This window comes from Arachis hypogaea, chromosome 19 (genome assembly GCF_003086295.3).
Source record: "Arachis hypogaea cultivar Tifrunner chromosome 19, arahy.Tifrunner.gnm2.J5K5, whole genome shotgun sequence".
Lineage (NCBI taxonomy): Eukaryota > Viridiplantae > Streptophyta > Magnoliopsida > Fabales > Fabaceae > Arachis > Arachis hypogaea.
In genome coordinates this window covers 107756463-107775488 of record NC_092054.1, presented here as the reverse complement: position 1 = coordinate 107775488, position 19026 = coordinate 107756463, and the positions used below count along the sequence as shown (strand labels likewise).

At 40.2% G+C, this 19026-nt stretch overlaps 1 non-coding gene across 1 annotated transcript; it reads left to right on the top strand.

Moving 5' to 3' along the window:
• Positions 1–17874: 17874 nt before the first annotated feature.
• Positions 17875–17982, top strand: LOC112781987 (small nucleolar RNA R71). Its single transcript, XR_003192732.1, has one exon. It is a non-coding gene; the product is annotated as a small nucleolar RNA R71 (small nucleolar RNA).
• The last annotated feature ends 1044 nt before the right edge of the window (positions 17983–19026 follow it).

Sequence of the window (19026 nt, the reverse complement as noted above, 5' to 3'; positions counted from 1 at the left end):
TTCTTCTCCAAGTTATACTCTTGTACTTAATTCAGTTAAGTCAGAATAAAGGGGTGACCCGTGACAATCACCCAATCTTCGTTACTCGCTTAGCCAAGATCCGCGTGCCTGACAACCACAAAGCAGTCTACATGATGTTCAACGTAGTCATTGGAAGACAGCTGGAGTATATTCTCTTGGGTCTCTAATACACAGACCGAGTATGTGAGATTAGGATCTTCGTGGTATAGGCTAGAACCATTGGCAGCCATTCCTGAGATCCAGAAAGTCTAAACCTTGTCTGTGGTATTTCGAGTAGGATCTGGGAAGGGATGACTGTGACGAGCTTCAAACTTGTGAATGTTGGGCGCAGTAACAGTGTGCAAAAGGACAAGGGTCCTATTCCGACGCTAACGGGAACCGACAGATGATTAGCCGTGTGATGAGTATTTTGGTGGAAAAATGAATTTCTCCCAAAACACACAAATCTAACCAGCAAGTGTACCGGGTCGCATCAAGAAATAAAAACTCACGGGAGTGAGGTCGATCCCACAGGGATTGAAGGATTGAGCAATTTTAGCTTAGTGGTTAATTTAGTCAAGCGAATCAAGATTTGGTTGAGTGTTTTGTGATTTTCAGAAATTAAATTGCATGGAATTAAAGAGAACAGGAAATAAATTTCTGAATCTTAAAGAACAAGAAATTAAATGGCAGAAACTTAAAATGCAAGAAATGTAAATTGCGGAATCTTAAAGTGCAAGAAATGTAAATGACTTGAATTGTAAAGGGGATTGGGACTTGGATTTGCAGAAATTAAACAAGGAAAAGTAAATTTGCATCAAGCAGAGAAGTAGAAGAGGGTTTGGGTTAAATCGGATCTTGAAGCAGAAAAGTAAATGAACATGAAAACAGTAAACAGAGAATTAGAAATTGAAAGTTCAGATCTCAGGACCCAGAGACTAGAAAACCGAGTCTAGATCTCAATGCCTTCCTAGATCCAACAAGAACAATTGCAAGGGAATTGTAAATTGCAAGGAAAGTAGATGAAGAGCAATTAACAGAAATTAAATTCAATCAAGCAGTAAATAAAGCAGAGAGATCCAAGAATGAGATTGAAACAGAATTTCTTCAATTCTCCAACCCAAGATCCAAGACAATTGTAATTGAAATTGAAAGCAATAAAACTAAGAGGAAGAGAAGTGAATTCTCCTTCCCCAAGACTAAGAAATTAAAGATCACCCAATATCCAAAGCTCTCCGAAAACTATTATGAAAATTCAAAGGGAAAGCTCTCCGAAGAACTTGAATTCTATCCTATTTATACACTTTCTTCAAATGATCTTCAAGCCTTGAGTTGGGCCTTTGCTCTTGGTGGAATTGGGTTGAAAGAGGCCTTGGTTGATTGCTCTTGGAGTTTGGAGAAGAACCAAAGTGAACCAAATGAACCGGGTTGGAGTTTTGCAAAAGTTGGAGTAAAAGTTGGAGCAAAAGTTAGGGTCTAACTTTTGGTCCAACTTTTCATATCAGCCCCCATATTTTGCTGATACCCACGTTGGTGCAAAAGTTAGGGGTCTAACTTTTGCTCCAACGTTGGCCTTCCTTGGTGTACTTATGGCGCCAACGTTAGCCCAAAAGTTAGGGGCTAACGTTGGCACAAACTTTTGCTCCTTCCCTTGTATTTTTCATGTGCCAACGTTAGCCCAAAAGTTAGGGGCTAACGTTGGCGCAAACTTTTGGTGGCCAGGGAGGTTTTTCTTATGCCAACGTTAGCCACCACGTTAGGGGCTAACGTTGGCGCAAACTTTTGGTGCCCAGGGGTGATTTTCATGTGCCAACGTTAGCCCAAAAGTTAGGGGCTAACGTTGGCGCAAACTTTTGGTGCCCAGGGAGTGATTTTCAAGTTCCAACGTTAGCCCAAAAGTTAGGGGCTAACGTTGGGGCTAACTTTTCACCCAAAAGTTTGTGCAAAAGTTTGAGGCTAACTTTAGGTCCAGCTTTTTGCTTCCTGGTTCAAGTTCACTTATTCCATTGTCCTCTCTTTACTCCTAGCTATTCCTTCTTGCTTCAACCTTTCTCCAAGCTTTCTTCACCTATCATTAATCAACCAAACACATAAAAGCTATGCTTAAAATCATGAGATATTCATTCTTTCATAATATGTGACAATTATAGTATAAAACCTCATGAAATAGCATGAATTCATACATGGTTGATTAAATCAAAGGAAACATGAAAATCTACCCAATTAGCTTGCTTATGGCTCAAGAAAGTGCATAATTCAATTGAAAACTAAAGAAAAAGGCTAGTGAAACTAGGCTAAGATGACTTATCATCACAACACCAAACTTAAAGCTTGCTTGTCCCCAAGCAAGAAAAGATTTATTGAGAAGAAAGAATGAAATGGAAGAGGCTGTTCATGCTAGCAGAGTATTATTGATAGTTCATGGGATTTTGTGTGGATATGTAAATACTCACTTCTTATTGACTCCTAGGCCTAGAAAGTCTCCTTCAAGCTTCAAGTAACATACTGCTATGACCTCTCATTATTCCTTTATCCTTGGCTATTACTTTGTTTATAAGCTTTATTTGAGTGTCATGTGTAGCAAGTTCATTTCCTTTTCTTTATACTTGACACATTATTCACTATAGACACTTGGCTCACATTCCTTCTTAGAACATTGATGCCCAGCACCTCTTTGGGCTACTAAGTGCCTTGTAGTTAGGTTGCTCTTGATAGTGGACTTTCAGCTGATGATCCCGGGTTAGTTAACCCAAGTCACCGAGTGTTGATGCACTCCAAAGAACTTAGTAATCCAAGCAGATCCTAATACAAAGACACCACAGGCATATATTCTAAGGTTCAAGCTATTGGTGTCCAGCTTTGTTTCTTTTTGTTTTTCTTTTGTTCTGTCACTTCTTTTTTTTTCTTTCTTTTTGTTTTTCTTTCTTTTTGTTTTTCTTTCTAACCAAGGATTTTTATTCGATTGAGATTCATAGACAGTAGGCCACTCTATACTTAGAAGGAGATATCCTGGCTCTTTATTCACTAAAAGTGAGCTATTATACAATCACACACATACCACCACTTACTTTTATTCTACTTCTATCTAACAGAGACTATCTTACTTCACATTCAAACATTTCTTTTATTGAACTTAAAGATGCAGGGGACAAAACATACTTTTTGCTAAGTGAAAGTAAACACACAAGCACACACATAGACTAGCTTACTTATTCTAAGAGAAACAAACAAAATGCAAAGACTACTAATTATGATAACTACTTAAAGATGCAAGGACCACTTAAAACAGACACAATGCATGCTTTCTTAGTGTTGAACAAGGATCAAGTCCACCTTTTATTTGTCATGCTTTTTCTTTCTTCTTTCATACACCTGGTTGCTGGTGTTCCCTGTGTCCATGTCTGTTGTCTGTTGATCCCGCCAGAACCCAGCTCCATTCATTGCTTCCTCTACTCTATCTTCAAGTCTCATAGCATTGCTTACCTCTACCTCACTTCTCTTTTTGAAGAATTCATCAAAAGTTGGGAAAGCTAGATCCATGTTGTGCAAATGTTCTCCAATATAGTTTAGTTTGATTTGGCTATTGATGTTGTAATCGGCTTGTACTTCATACCTTGCATCTTGGAGTGTTGTGAACTCTTTGAGAGCCCTCAAATTTTCAACTTGCATTTGTTCCAACTTTCCAAATGATTCATGAGATTGAAAAGCATGTTCTTTTTGCATCACAAGGAATCTTGACTCGAATTCACTTTGTTTGTTCATCATTCTTAGCTCCCGTTCTTCTTGTGCTTGTTGGTTTTTCATGTATAGTAAATGATATTCCTCTTGCCTTTCTTGAATTCTCATGTACTGTTGTGATAATCTTCCAATTGCTTCCTGCATTTGAGTCATATCCATATTGCCATGTGGGAAAAAGTACGGCTGTTCCTCCTCCTCTTGTGGCTCTTCTTCTATGTGTGGCTCATCTTCTTCCATTGGTTCTTCTATTTCCCTTCTTCCATGTGGTATTCGGCCTTGATGTGCTTCAGGGGGCATCATCATTCGTTCAATGGTTATGGGCATGCCTTGGCTTAACCACATTGGATTCTCCTCTTCCATTGGAACTTTAGCCTTTGCACACAACCTCCAAATGGTACTCGGATAGTACAACCAAGATCCGGCCGAATTCTTCTCAGCCAGCTTTTGAATGTCTTTTGCAAGGATTTCATGAACTCTTATCTCTCCTCCCACAATGATGCAATGCAACATCACGGCTCTCTCCCTGTTAACTTCTGAAGTGTTCACTGTGCCCAGAATTGATCTTTTCATCAACTCATACCATCCTTTTGCTTCCGGGGTGAGGTTACATCTCTTCAGATACTTATATTTGTTCTTGTCATCTCCTTCCCACTCTGAGTTCTCCATACAAATGTCTCTCGCAATCTCATCATAATCCTGATCCTCATTCAATCTTTGTTGGTATCCCGGTTCACTAAAGCGGACTGACTTTAGTCTCAAGACTTTCTTGATTGCATCCGGGCTAAAGTCTACTTCCACCCCCCGCACATAGCTCTTGTACGTTGGGGGCTCACGCATGTCAAGCCTTGAGACATTTGCATAGAACTCTCTTATGATATTGGCATTGATTCGGGTGGCTGGTGATGCAAGTTCCTCCCACCTCCTCTTTCGAATTTTGTCCTTCATTTCTTGACATCCATCATCCGGCAACAAGAGTGGAATTTCAGGATAGATTCTTTTCTCGTTCATCCATTCAATTTGTATTTGATGGAACCAAGACTTGAATCTCCGTTGGTCATATTCATGTGTGTCTTCCTCCACCATGGGATCTTTCCCTTTTCTTCGTTTGGTTCTTGAGGAGGAGGCCATGATCACTTGGTTGGTTGAGTCTTGTGAGGTTAGAAGGAGTGTGAAGAATGTTGGAGAGTTTGATGTGTGTTTGGAGCAAGAAGAAATTTAGGCCGAACTTGCTATGACAAGAAATGATGAAGGCAAGTTTAAATGGTTGGAGTTTAAAGCAAGAGAAATGTTGAACCGAGCTTGTTATGTTGAGGAGTGATGAAGAGAATGAAGTTCCAAGGGTTAGAGTGATTCGGTCATGTGCATGGCTTGAGGGTGGTATGTTTTTAAATGAACAATGAAGGGCTAGGATGCAATTAGACTTATAGGAATCAAAGGTGTGCATGTAAGGATAAATGAAGACAAAACTTGCTTCTTCACTTGCTTTTGCCATGATCATTCTCAAGGAGTGGCAGATTTCCTTTTTGAAGCATGTGATGAGATTTTGTCCTCATGCTATGCTTTCCTTTGTCTTGTCTCTTTCATTGAAGATTCTTTGACCACCTAGTCATCACCACAAGACAACATATATTAGTTTTGTCCAACCGTGGCAAGAATGTCCCTTTTATTAATATTATATGAATCATCAATTCTCATATCCATTTGAACCGTGACTCTCCTTGGAGGACACCAAACTTAATGGTTGGTCATGTATAAAGAAATTGTGTCTCTTCCTTCAATTAGTGAAATCCCACTGTCACTCTTAGTTAAATGTTTATAAGAATTGCTTTCTTCCTAATTTTCTTTTTCTCTTTTTTTTCATGAAGGATCAATTGTGTCCCTAAATTGGTGCATCAAGGTTTGATGAACACCAAACTTGTTTCTTGTCAAAGGGTACATCACAATTGATGCTTTCATTACCGGAAAAGAATTTTTCCATTTATAAGATTTTGGAAAGCAACAATTGTATGATTATTGATGCATGAATTTCTAATTTTCATGAAGCTATGTGGACACCAAACTTAGTGTTTGGCCATATGCTTTGTCAAGACACTCCAAGCATGTAAAATGGAATTATTTGTAACATTGGTTTAGTGTGCTTGAAGGCACACCAAACTTAGCATATGTTTCAAAACAGTGCATGCAGTCAATGGACATGTTCATGAAAAGAGAAAAGAATTCATGCTCAAATGATCATAACTTATTGAATTTAAAATGACATGAATCTTAAAGCATGGGTTGCCTCCCATGGAGCGCTCTTTTATTGTCATTAGCTTGACATTGAGGCTTTCTTTTATGGTGGTTGGTGCTTGTAGGGCCTCAATTTGTCTCCTCTGACCGTGATCCTCTTCTTTGTTCTCTGGTGTTCAATTTCAGCATGCTCTAATGAGAGTATGTTGCTGACAGTGTAGTAGTCCTCGGTTTGTTGATTTGCCCCCAGCTGTTGATATATCAGTTGCACTTTGTCACCTTTGGAAAGCCCCTCTATTGGAATCTTTCTGTTCTTCCAACCCCTTTTTGCTTTGTTTCTGCGTTTCATCTTTCCTTTTGTTGATCTTTCTTTTCTGGCCGTAGACTTTCCTTGGGGACCTCTCTTTTCAGTGGCTAATACTCTAATATCCTCTTGGGCTTCTTCATCAGTCTGCACAATCCTTAGCATTGGGATGTTGCTGTGACCTTCCTGGTCATTTTTCATATAGTCTTTCTTCTCCTTGCTAAATTGTGCCTCTGGTAATACCTTCAGAGTGACACTCTGGTCATGCATCCTGAGAGTTAATTCCCCTTCCTCTACGTCTATGATAGCTCTAGCAGTGGCCAAGAATGGCCTTCCCAGTATAACAGAGTCACCATCATCATCGTTTGATTCTAGAACCACAAAATCAGCAGGGTATATAAAACTGTCCACCTTGACCAAAAGATTTTCAATTACACCCCTGGGGTATACCATTGACTTATCTACCAGCTCCAGAGACATTTGTACTGGTTTGACCGCCTCTATATGCAGCTTTTTCACCAGGGAGGACGGTATTAAGTTAATACTTGCTCCGAGATCGCACATTGCTTTAGTGATGGTCAATTCCCCAATGGTGCAAGGCAACAGGAAGCTCCCTGGGTCCTCAAGCTTGGGAGGAAGCCCCTTTTGAATCAAGGCCCTGCATTCCTCAGTAATCACTATGGTTTCTTTCTCATCCCAGCTTCTTTTCTTGTTGACAAGCTCCTTCAAGAATTTGGCATACAGAGGCATTTGCTCAAGTGCTTCAGCCAAGGGAATATTGATTTCCAGCTTCTTAAAAATCTCAAGGAACTTGTGAAAATGCTGGTCTTTAACCTCTTTGTTGAACCTCTGGGGATAAGGCAGTGGAGGTGTGATGCTTTTTCCTATTTGCTGCTGTCCCTGGGTTACTTCCTTTGAGCTATGTGGCTGGTTGCTTTTCTCCTTGGGTTTCTCAGTGTTTTTGTTTGGCATCACAACTTGCTCCTTAGCTCCATCTACCTTTGTTTGCTTCTCATCCTCTGTTGGTTCTTTGATGCTCTCTGCTTGCTTCTGTGTAGTGTCATTGTTGCTTATCAATGTTCTCCCACTCCTTAATTGTATTGCCTTGCATTCCTCCTTGGGATTTGGGATTGTGTCACTGGGCAGTGAGTTTGAAGGTCTCTCAACAGATACTTGCTTGGAGAGCTGCCCAATATGCCTCTCTAGGCTCTTTAATGATGCTTCATGGTTTTTGTTTGTTATTTCCTGGTGTTTCATCATTTTCTCTATCAAGGTCTCTAAGTTGGTGAGTCTTTGAGGTTCAGGTGGTGCTTGTGGTGGGTTGTGAGATGTGGGTTGTGGGTGGTAAACATTTTGGTTGGTGGAATGGTTGTTTGATTGGTACTGGTTGAGATTAGGGTAGTTGTTTTGAGGTTTTTTGTATGTGTTTTGGTTAGTCTGCTGCTGGTTGTAGTTTTGGTTGTTTCTTGGGTTGTTTTGGTTTGAGTTCCTCTGCCATGGTTGTTGGTTTTGGTTGTGAGTGTCTCCCCATCAGAGGTTGGGGTGATTTTTCCATGAGGGGTTGTAAGTATCACCATAGAATTCATTTGGACTTGAATGCATGTACTGGACTTGTTCCTGCTGTTGCTCCTCTTGGATTTCTTCATTTTGCTCCCATGTGGCTGATGGTTGGCTGGTGTTAACTGCTGCAACTTGGAGGCCATCAATCCTCTTGGTCATTTGCTCAAATTGTTGTTGAATTTGCTGCTGCATTAATTTGTTTTGAGCCAGGATTGAATCCACTCCTTCTAGCTCCATTACTCCTCTCCTTTGTGATGGTTGGCGGCCTCTTTGATGAGCAAAGAAATATTGGTTGTTGGCCACCATATCAATGAGTTCTTGAGCCTCCTCTGCAGTTTTCATGAGTTGCAAGGAACCTCCAGCTGAATGATCCAAAGCTTCCTAGGATTTCAGTGTTAAGCCTTCATAGAAGTTCTGCAGCTTCTCCCACTCATTAAACATGGCAGAGGGACATTTCCTGATTAGAGCCTTGTACCTCTCCCATGCCTCATAGATGGGTTCAGCCTCCATTTGTGTAAATGTTTGTACCTCAGCCTTCAACCTTATAATCCTCTGAGGTGGGTAAAACTTGGCAAGAAACTTGGTTACCAAAACATCCCAGTTGTTGATGCTGTCCCTTGGAAAAGATTCCAACCATTGAGTGGCCTTGTCCCTGAGAGAAAATGGGAATAGCATCAGCTTGTAACTGTCAGGAGGCACACCATTAGTTTTGACAGTGTTGCATATCCTCAAGAAAGTGGATAAGTGTTGGTGCGGGTCTTCAAGTGGTCCTCCACCAAAAGAGCAATTGTTCTGAACCAAAGTGATGAGTTGTGGCTTGAGTTCAAAATTGTTAGCATTGACATTTGGAGCTAAGATGCTGCTTCCACAATGTCTAGGATTTGCAAAGGTGTAGGAGGCCAAAACTCTCCTCTGGGGTGGGTTGTCATTATTGTTGTCTACTCCACCTAGTGGATTGGTTGAATGTTCTTCCATCTCTTGAAATTCCTCGTCTGATTCCTCTTCTCCAACAATATTTTTCCCTCTTTCAGCTCTTCTTAACCTCCTGAGAGTTCTTTCGTCTTGTTCATGAAAATTGGGTGTGGTTCTTCTTGTGCCTGACATACAAGCAGAGCATGAGAAATGCACAAAACCAGTGACACTTCAATCTACTGCTAGATTGAAGTGTTAGTTAGTTTAAGCAAAAAATCAAACAGTTAGTGGGTTAATCAAAATTAAAGAAAAAGTGCTTGATCTAGATTACCACCTCACTTAATCATTGTCAATCTAATCAATCCCCGGCAACGGCGCCAAAAACTTGATGAGTATTTTGGTGGAAAAATGAATTTCTCCCAAAACACACAAATCTAACCAGCAAGTATACCGGGTCGCATCAAGTAATAAAAACTCACGGGAGTGAGGTCGATCCCACAGGGATTGAAGGATTGAGAAATTTTAGCTTAGTGGTTAATTTAGTCAAGCGAATCAAGATTTGGTTGAGTGTTTTGTGATTTTCAGAAATTAAATTGCATGGAATTAAAGAGAACAGGAAATAAATTTCTGAATCTTAAAGAACAAGAAATTAAATGGCAGAAACTTAGAATGCAAGAAATGTAAATTGCGGAATCTTAAAGTGCAAGACATGTAAATGACTTGAATTGTAAAGGGGATTGGGACTTGGATTTGCAGAAATTAAACAAGGAAAAGTAAATTTGCATCAAGCAGAGAAGTAGAAGAGGGTTTGGGTTAAATCGGATCTTGAAGCAGAAAAGTAAATGAACATGAAAACAGTAAACAGAGAATTAGAAATTGAAAGTTCAGATCTCAGGACCCAGAGACTAGAAAACCGAGTCTAGATCTCAATGCCTTCCTAGATCCAACAAGAACAATTGCAAGGGAATTGTAAATTGCAAGGAAAGTAGATGAAGAGCAATTAATAGAAATTAAATTCAATCAAGCAGTAAATAAAGCAGAGAGATCCAAGGATGAGATTGAAACAGAATTTCTTCAATTCTCCAACCCAAGATCCAAGACAATTGTAATTGAAATTGAAAGCAATAAAACTAAGAGGAAGAGAAGTGAATTCTCCTTCCCCAAGACTAAGAAATTAAAGATCACCCAATATCCAAAGCTCTCCGAAAACTATTATGAAAATTCAAAGGGAAAGCTCTCCGAAGAACTTGAATTCTATCCTATTTATACACTTTCTTCAAATGATCTTCAAGCCTTGAGTTGGGCCTTTGCTCTTGGTGGAATTGGGTTGAAAGAGGCCTTGGTTGATTGCTCTTGGAGTTTGGAGAAGAACCAAAGTGAACCAAATGAACCGGGTTGGAGTTTTGCAAAAGTTGGAGTAAAAGTTGGAGCAAAAGTTAGGGTCTAACTTTTGGTCTAACTTTTCATATCAGCCCCCATATTTTGCTGATACCCACGTTGGTGCAAAAGTTAGGGGTCTAACTTTTGCTCCAACGTTGGCCTTCCTTGGTGCACTTATGAAGCCAACGTTAGCCCAAAAGGTAGGGGCTAACGTTGGCGCAAACTTTTGCTCCTTCCCTTGTATTTTTCATGTGCCAACGTTAGCCCAAAAGTTAGGGGCTAACGTTGACGCAAACTTTTGGTGGCCAGGGAGGTTTTTCTTATGCCAACGTTAGCCACCACGTTAGGGGCTAACGTTGGCGCAAACTTTTGGTGCCCAGGGGTGATTTTCATGTGCCAACGTTAGCCCAAAAGTTAGGGGCTAACGTTGGCGCAAACTTTTGGTGCCCAGGGAGTGATTTTCAAGTTCCAACGTTAGCCCAAAAGTTAGGGGCTAACGTTGGGGCTAACTTTTCACCCAAAAATTTGTGCAAAAGTTTGAGGCTAACTTTAGGTCCAGCTTTTTGCTTCCTGGTTCAAGTTCACTTATTCCATTGTCCTCTCTTTACTCCTAGCTATTCCTTCTTGCTTCAACCTTTCTCCAAGCTTTCTTCACCTATCATTAATCAACCAAACACATAAAAGCTATGCTTAAAATCATGAGATATTCATTCTTTCATAATATGTGACAATTATAGTATAAAACCTCATGAAATAGCATGAATTCATACATGGTTGATTAAATCAAAGGAAACATGAAAATCTACCCAATTAGCTTGCTTATGGCTCAAGAAAGTGCATAATTCAATTGAAAACTAAAGAAAAAGGCTAGTGAAACTAGGCTAAGATGACTTGTCATCACCGTGCGGTAGCTATACCTGGTATTTTTCATCCGAGACGAGAAATCCGACAGTTGATTAGCCATGCAGAGATCATACCTGGTATTTTTCATCCGAGAAGATCATACAGCTTGCCATGGAAGGGAGCACGCATGATTGGAATAAGACAATAGGAACGCAGAGGTTCAGAAGCAACAAAGCATCTCCAAACGCTTATCTGAAATTCCCACCAATGAATTACATAAGTACCTGGTGCACGAAATTGTGATCTCAGGCAACGACGCCAGAAACTCTGTACGCACGTCTTAATAAATCATTTTTCATTCACAACTTCGATACAACTAACCAGCAAGTGCACTGGGTCATCCAAGTAATAAACCTTACGTGAGTAAGGGTCGATCCCACGGAGATTGTCAGCTTGAAGCAAGCTATGGTCACCTTGTAAATCTCAGTCATGCGGATATAAAATAGTTATGGAGTTTTCGAACATAATTAATAAATAGATAGAAAATAAGGATAGAAATACTTATGTAATTCATTGGTTAGAATTTCAGATAAGCGTATAGAGATGCATTCGTTCCTCTGAACCTCTGCTTTTCTGCTGTCTTCATCCAATCAATCTTACTCCTTTCCATGGCTGGCTTTATGTAAGGACATCACCGTTGTCAATGGCTACTTTTAATCCTCTCTGGAAAATGGTCCGATGCGCTGTCACTGCATGGCTAATCGTCTGGAGGCATCACCCTTGCCAATGGCTGCATCCTATCCTCTTGTGAAAATGGTCCAAATGCTCTATCACAGCACGGCTAATCATCTGAGGTTCTCGATCATACTGGAATAGGATTCACCCTCCTTTTGTGTCTGTCACTACGCCCAGCACTCGCGAGTTTGAAGTTTGTCACAGTCATTCAATCCCAGAGTCCTACTCGGAATACCACAGACAAGGTTTAGACTTTCTGGACTCTCATGAATGCTGCCATCAATCTAGCTTATACCACGAAGATTCTGATTAAGAGATCCAAGAGATAATCATTCAATCAAAGGTAGAACAGAAGTGGTTGTCAGGTACGCGTTCGTGGGGGAATGATAATGATTGTCACATTCATCACATTCATGTTGAAGTGCGAATGAATATCTTAGAAGAGGAATAATTTGAGTTGAATAGAAAAACAGTAGTACTTAGCATTAATCTTTGAGGAACAGTAGAGCTCCACACCTTAATCTATGGAATGTAGAAACTCTACCGTTGAAAATACATAAGTGAAAGGTCCAGGCATGACCGAATGGCCAGCCCCCATGATCTAAGGACTAGGCGTCCAAAGATGATCAAAAGATGTCTAATACAATAGTAAAACGTCCTATTTATACTAAACTAGTTACTAGGGTTTACAGAAGTAAGTAATTGATGCATAAATCCACTTCCGGGGCCCACTTGGTGTGTGCTTGGGCTGAGCTTGAGTGTTACACGTGTAGAGGTCAATCTTGGAGTTGAACGCCAGTTTGTAACGTATTTCTGGCGTTCAACTCTGGCTTGTGATGTGTTTCTGGCGTTTAACTCCAGACAGCAGCGTAGAACTGGCGTTCAACGCACTTTTACGTCATTTAAACTCGGCCAAAGTATGGACTATTATATATTGCTGGAAAGCCCTGGATGTCTACTTTCCAACTCAATTAGAAGCGTGCCATTTTGAGTTCTGTAGCTCCATAAAATCCACTTTGAGTGCAGGGAGGTCAGAATCCAACAGCATCAGCAGTCCTTCTTCAACCTCTGAATCTGATTTTTGCTCAAGTCCCTCAATTTCAACCAGAAAATACCTGAAATCATAGAAAAACACACAAACTCATAGTGAAGTCTAGAAATGTGAGTTTAACATAAAACTAATGAAAACATCCCTAAAAGTAACTAGATTCTACTAAAAACATACTAAAAACAATGCCAAAAAGCGTATAAATTATCCGCTCATCACAACACCAAACTTAAATTGTTGCTTGTCCCCAAGCAACTGAAAATCAAATAGGATAAAAAGAAGAGAATATACTATAAATTCCAAACTATCAATGAAACATAGCTCCAATTAAATGAGCGGGACTTGTAGCTTTTTGCCTCTTGAATAGTTTTGGCATCTCACTTTATCCATTGAAGTTCAAAATAATTGGCATCTATAGGAACTCAGAGTTCAGATAGTGTTATTGATTCTTCTAGTTCAGTATGATGATTCTTGAACACAGCTATTTTATGAGTCTTGGCCGTGGCCCTAAGCACTTTGTTTTCCAGTATTACCACCGGATACATAAATGCCACAGACACATAATTGGGTGAACCTTTTCAGATTGTGACTCAGCTTTGCTAAAGTCCCCAATTAGAGGTGTCCAGGGTTCTTAAGCACACTCTTCTTTTGCTTTGGACCTTGACTTTAACCGCTCAGCCTCAAGTTTTCACTTGACACCTTCACGCCACAAGCACATGGTTAGGGACAGCTTGGTTTAGCCGCTTAGGCCAGGATTTTATTCCTTTAGGCCCTCCTATCCACTGATGCTCAAAGCCTTGGGATCCTTTTTATTTACCCTTTCCTTTTGGTTTTAAGGGTTATTGGCTTTTTGCTCTTGCCTCTTGGTTTTAAGAGCTTTTGGCTTTTTCTGCTTGCTTTTTATATTTTTTTTTGCCTATTTTTTTTTCTGCAAGCTTTGTTCTTTGCTGCTTTTTCTTGCTTCAAGAATCAATTTTATGATTTTTCAGATTATCAAATAACATGTCTCCTTGTCATCATTCTTTCAAGAGCCAACATATTTAACATTCTAAAACAACAACTTCAAAAGATATTTGCACTGTTCACGCATTCATTCAGAAAACAAGAAGCATTGTCACCACATCAATATAATTAAACTAAGTTCAAGGATAAATTTGAAACTTATGTACTTCTTGTTCTTTTGAATTAAAACATTTTTCATTTAAGAGAGGTGATGGATTCATAGGACATTCATAACTTTAAGACATAGTTACTAACTACTAATGATCATGTAATAAGACACAAACATGGATAAGCACTTAACATAGAGAAAACGAAAAACAGAGAATGTAAGAACAAGGAATGAATCCACCTTAGTGATGGTGGCATTTCCTTCTTGAGGAACCAATGATGTCCTTGAGCTCTTCTATGTCTCTTCCTTGTCTTTGTTGCTCCTCCCTCATTGCTTTTTGATCTTCTCTAATTTCATGAAGGATGATGGAGTGTTCTTGATGTTCCACCCTTAATTGTCCCATGTTGGAACTTAATTCTCCTAGGGAGGTGTTGATTTGCTCCCAATAGTTTTGTGGAGGAAGATGCATTTGAGGCATCTCCGGGATCTCATGGTGATGAGCTTCATGCGTCTCTTGAGATCCATGAATGGGCTCTCTTGCTTGCTCCATCCTTTTCTTAGTGATGGGCTTCTCTTCCTCAATGGGAATGTCTCCTTCTATGAAAGCTCCAGCTGAGTAACATAGATGGCAAATAAGATGAGGAAAAGCTAGCCTTGCCCCAGGAGAGGGCTTTTCGGCGATTTTGTAGAATTCAAGGGAGATGACTTCATGAACTTCTACTTCTTCTCCAGTCATGATGCTATGGATCATGATGACCCGATCCACAATAACTTCAGATCGGTTGCTAGTGTGGATGATGGAGCGTTGGATGAACTCCAACCATCCTCTAGCCACAGGCTTGAGGTCCAGTCTTCTTAATTGAACCGGCTTGCCTTTGGAGTCAATCTTCCATTGAGCTCCTTCCACACATATGTCCATGAGGACTTGGTCCAACCTTTGATTAAAGTTGACCCTTCTAGTGTAGAGGCGTGCATCTCCTTGCATCATAGGCAAGTTAAACGCCAACCTCACATTTTCCGGACTAAAATCTAAGTATTTCCCCCGAACCATGGTGAGATAATTCTTTGGGTTCGGGTTCTTACTTTGATCATGGTTCCTAGTGATCCATGCATTGGCATAGAACTCTTGAACCATTAGGATGCCGACTTGTTGGATGGGTTTTGTTAGAACTTCCCAACCTCTTCTTTGGATTTCATGTCGGATCTCCGGATACTCATTCTTCTTGAGCTTGAAAGGGACCTCGGGGATCACCTTCTTCTTGACCACAACATCATAGAAGTGGTCTTGATGAGCTTTGGAGATGAATCTTTCCATCTCCCATGACTCGGAGGTGGAAGCTTTTGTCTTCCCTTTCCATTTTCTAGAGGATTCTCCGGTCTTAGGTGCCATCTATGGTAATGGAAAAACAAAAAGCTTGTGCTTTTACCACACCAAACTTAGAATATTGCTCGCCCTCGAGCAAGAAAAGAAAGAATAGATGAAGAAGAAGAAGAAAATATGGAGGAGAGGAGGGAGATGTGTTTCGTCCAAGAAGGGGAAGAAGGGTTGTGTTGTGTGAAAATGAGGAAAAATGGAGGGCTATATATAGGGAAGGGAGGGGGGGTAAGGTTCGGCTATAAGGGTGGGTTTTGGGTGGGATATTGATTTTGAATTTTGAAGGTAGGTGGAGTTTATGAGGTAGGTTTATGGGGAAGAGTGGATGGATGTGAGTGGTGAAGTGGTGATAGGGAAGAGAGATTGAGGTGATTGGTGAAGAGTTGTGGGGAAGAGTATTTATGGGATTGTGTGAAAGAGGGGTGAGAAGAAGTGAGTGGAGGTAGGTGGGGATCCTGTGGGGTCCACAGATCCTGAGGTGTTCAAGGATTTACAATCTTGCACCAAATTAGGCATGCAAAATGTCCTTGCACACAACTCTGGGCGTTCAGCGCCAGATTGGTGCTTGTTCTGGGCATTAAACGCCCATTTGTTACCCATTTCTGGCGTTGAACGCCAGAACCATGCTTGTTCTGGGCGTTCAGCGCCAGCTCTTCTCCAGGGTGCAATTCTGGCATTCAAACGCCCAGATGCTGCCCATTTTGGGCGTTCAGCGCCAGAACCATGCTCTGTTCTGGCGTTGAACGCCAGCCAAATTCTTCTTACTGGCGTTTAAACGCCAGTAAGGTCTTCCTCCAAGGTGTGATTTTTCTTCTGCTGTTTTTGATTCCGTTCTCAATTTTTTGATTTATTTTGTGACTCCACATGATCATGTACCTATAAAGACATATAACTAATAAAAATATAATTAAATAAAAATTGGGTTGCCTCCCAACAAGCGCTTCTTTAATGTCAATAGCTTGACAGTGGGCTCTCATGGAGCCTCACAGATGTTCAGAGCATTGTTGAGACTTTCCAACACCAAACTTTGAGTTTGGTTGTGGCCTCCCAACACCAAACTTAGAGTTTGACTGTGGGGGCTCTGGTTGACTCTGTTTTGAGAGAAGCTTTTTATGCTTCCTCTCCATGTTTACAGAAGGATAACCTTGAGTTGTAAACACAAGGGAGTCCCCATTCAATTGAAGAACTAATTCACTTCTGTCAACATCAATCACAGCTCTTGCTGTGGCTAGGAAGGGTCTTCCAAGGATGATGAATTCATCCTCATCCTTCCCAGTATCTAGAACTATGAAATCAGCAGGGATGTAAAGGCCTTCAACCTTTACTAACACATCCTCTACTTGTCCATATGCCTGTTTTCTTGAATTTTCTGCCATCTCTAATGAGATTTTAGCAGCTTGCACCCCATAGATTCCTAGTTTCTCTATTACAGAGAGGGGCATGAGGTTTATCCCTGACCCAAGGTCACATAGAGCCTTCTCAAAGGTCATGGTGCCTATGGTACAAGGTATTAAGAACTTTTCAGGATCCTGTCTCTTCTGAGGCAATGTCAGTTGATCCAGATCACTCAGTTCATTAGTGAACAAGGGAGGTTCATCTTCCCAAGTCTCAATACCAAATAGTTTGGCATTCAGCTTCATGATTGCACCAAGGTACTTGGTAACTTGCTCTTCAGTAACATCCTCATTCTCTTCAGAAGAGGAATACTCATCAGAGCTCATGAATGGCATAAGGAGGTTTAATGGAATCTCTATGGTCTCTAGATGAGCCTCAGATTCCTTTGGTTCCTCAGAGGGAAGCTCCTTATTGATCACTGGACGTCCCAAGAGGTCTTCCTCCTTGGGATTCACGTCCTCCTCTCCCTCTTTGGGTTCGGCCATTTTGGTTATATCAATAGCCTTGCACTCTCCTTTTGAATTTTCTTCTTTATTGCTTGGGAGAGTGCTAGGAGGGATTTCAGTGATCCTTTTACTCAGCTGGCCCACTTGTGCTTCCAAATTTCTAATGGAGAACCTTGTTTCATTCATGAAACTCACAGTGGCCTTTGATAGATCAGAGACTAAATTTGCTAAATTAGAAGTATTTTGTTCAGAGTTCTCTGTCTGTTGCTGAGTGGATGATGGAAAAGGTTTACTATTGTTAAACCTATTTCTTCCACCATTATTAAAGCCTTGTTGAGGCTTTTGATCCTTCCATGAGAAATTTGGATGATTTCTACATGATGAGTTATAGGTGTTTCCATAAGGTTCACCTAAGTAATTTACCTCTGCTATTGCAGGGTTCTCTGGATCATAAGCTTCTTCTTCAGAAGATGCCTCTTGAGTACTGTTGGATGCAGCTTGCATTCCATTCAGACTCTGAGAAATCATATTGACTTGCTGAGTCAATATTTTATTCTGAGCCAATATGGCATTCAGAGTATCAATTTCAAGAACTCCCTTCCTCATAGGCGTCCCATTACTCACAGGATTCCTCTCAGAAGTGTACATAAACTGGTTATTAGCAACCATGTCAATGAGTTCTTGAGCTTCTGCAGGTGTTTTCTTTAGGTGAATGGATCCACCTGCAGAGGTATCCAATGACATTTTAGCTAATTCAGACAGACCATCATAGAATATGTCCAGGATGGTCCATTTTGAAAGCATGTCAGAGGGACACTTTTTGGTCAGTCCTTTGTATCTCTCCCAAGCTTCATAGAGGGATTCACCTTCTTTCTGTCTGAAGGTCTGAATATCCACTCTAAGCTTACTCAGCTTTTGAGGAGGAAAGAACTTGGCTAAGAAAGCCTTGACCAGCTTATCCCAAGAGTTCAGGCTATCCTTAGGTTGAGAGTCCAACCATATTCTAGCTTTGTCTCTCACAGCAAAAGGGAAAAGCATGAGCCTGTAGACTTCAGGATCTACTCCATTAGTCTTAACAGTATCACAGATCTGCAAGAATTCAGTTAAGAACTGAAAAGGATCTTCAGATGGAAGTCCATGAAACTTGCAGTTCTGCTGCATCAGAGAAACTAATTGAGGTTTCAGCTCAAAATTGTTTGCTCCAATGGTAGGGATGGAGATGCTTCTTCCATGTAAATTGGAATTAGGTGCAGTAAAGTCACCAAGCATCCTCCTTGCATTATTATTATTTTCGGCTGCCATCTCCTCTTCCTGTTCGAAAATTTCTGTAAGGTTATCTCTGGATTGTTGTAATTTAGCTTCTCTTAGTTTTCTTTTCAGAGTCCTTTCAGGTTCTGGATCTGTTTCAATAAGAATGTTCTTGTCCTTGCTCCTGCTCATATGAAAAAGAGGGACAGAAAAATAATAATAATAGGGATCCTTTTTACCACAGGTATAGAGGTTCCCCTGTGTGAGTAGAAGAAGAAAAGAAGAAGAAGAAATTCGAACACAGATGGAAGAGGGGGTTCGAATTTGGGTGAGATGAAGTGTTAGTAGATGAATAAATAAATAGAAGGAGATAAGAGAGAGAGAGAATTTTCGAAAATAATTTTTGAAAAAGAGTTAGTGATTTTCGAAAATAGTTTTTGAAAAAGGTTAGTAATTTTTCGAAAATTAAAATCAACAATTAAATTAATTAGTTAATTAAAAAGAAATTTTGAAAAAGAGGGAAGATATTTTCGAAAATTAGAGAGAGAGAGAGAGTTAGTTAGGTAGTTTTGAAAAAGATAAGAAACAAACAAAAAGTTAGTTAGTTAGTTGAAACAAATTTTGAAAATCAATTTTTGAAAAGATAAGAAGATAAGAAGTTAGAAAAAATATTTTAAAATCAAATTTTGAAAAAGATAAGAT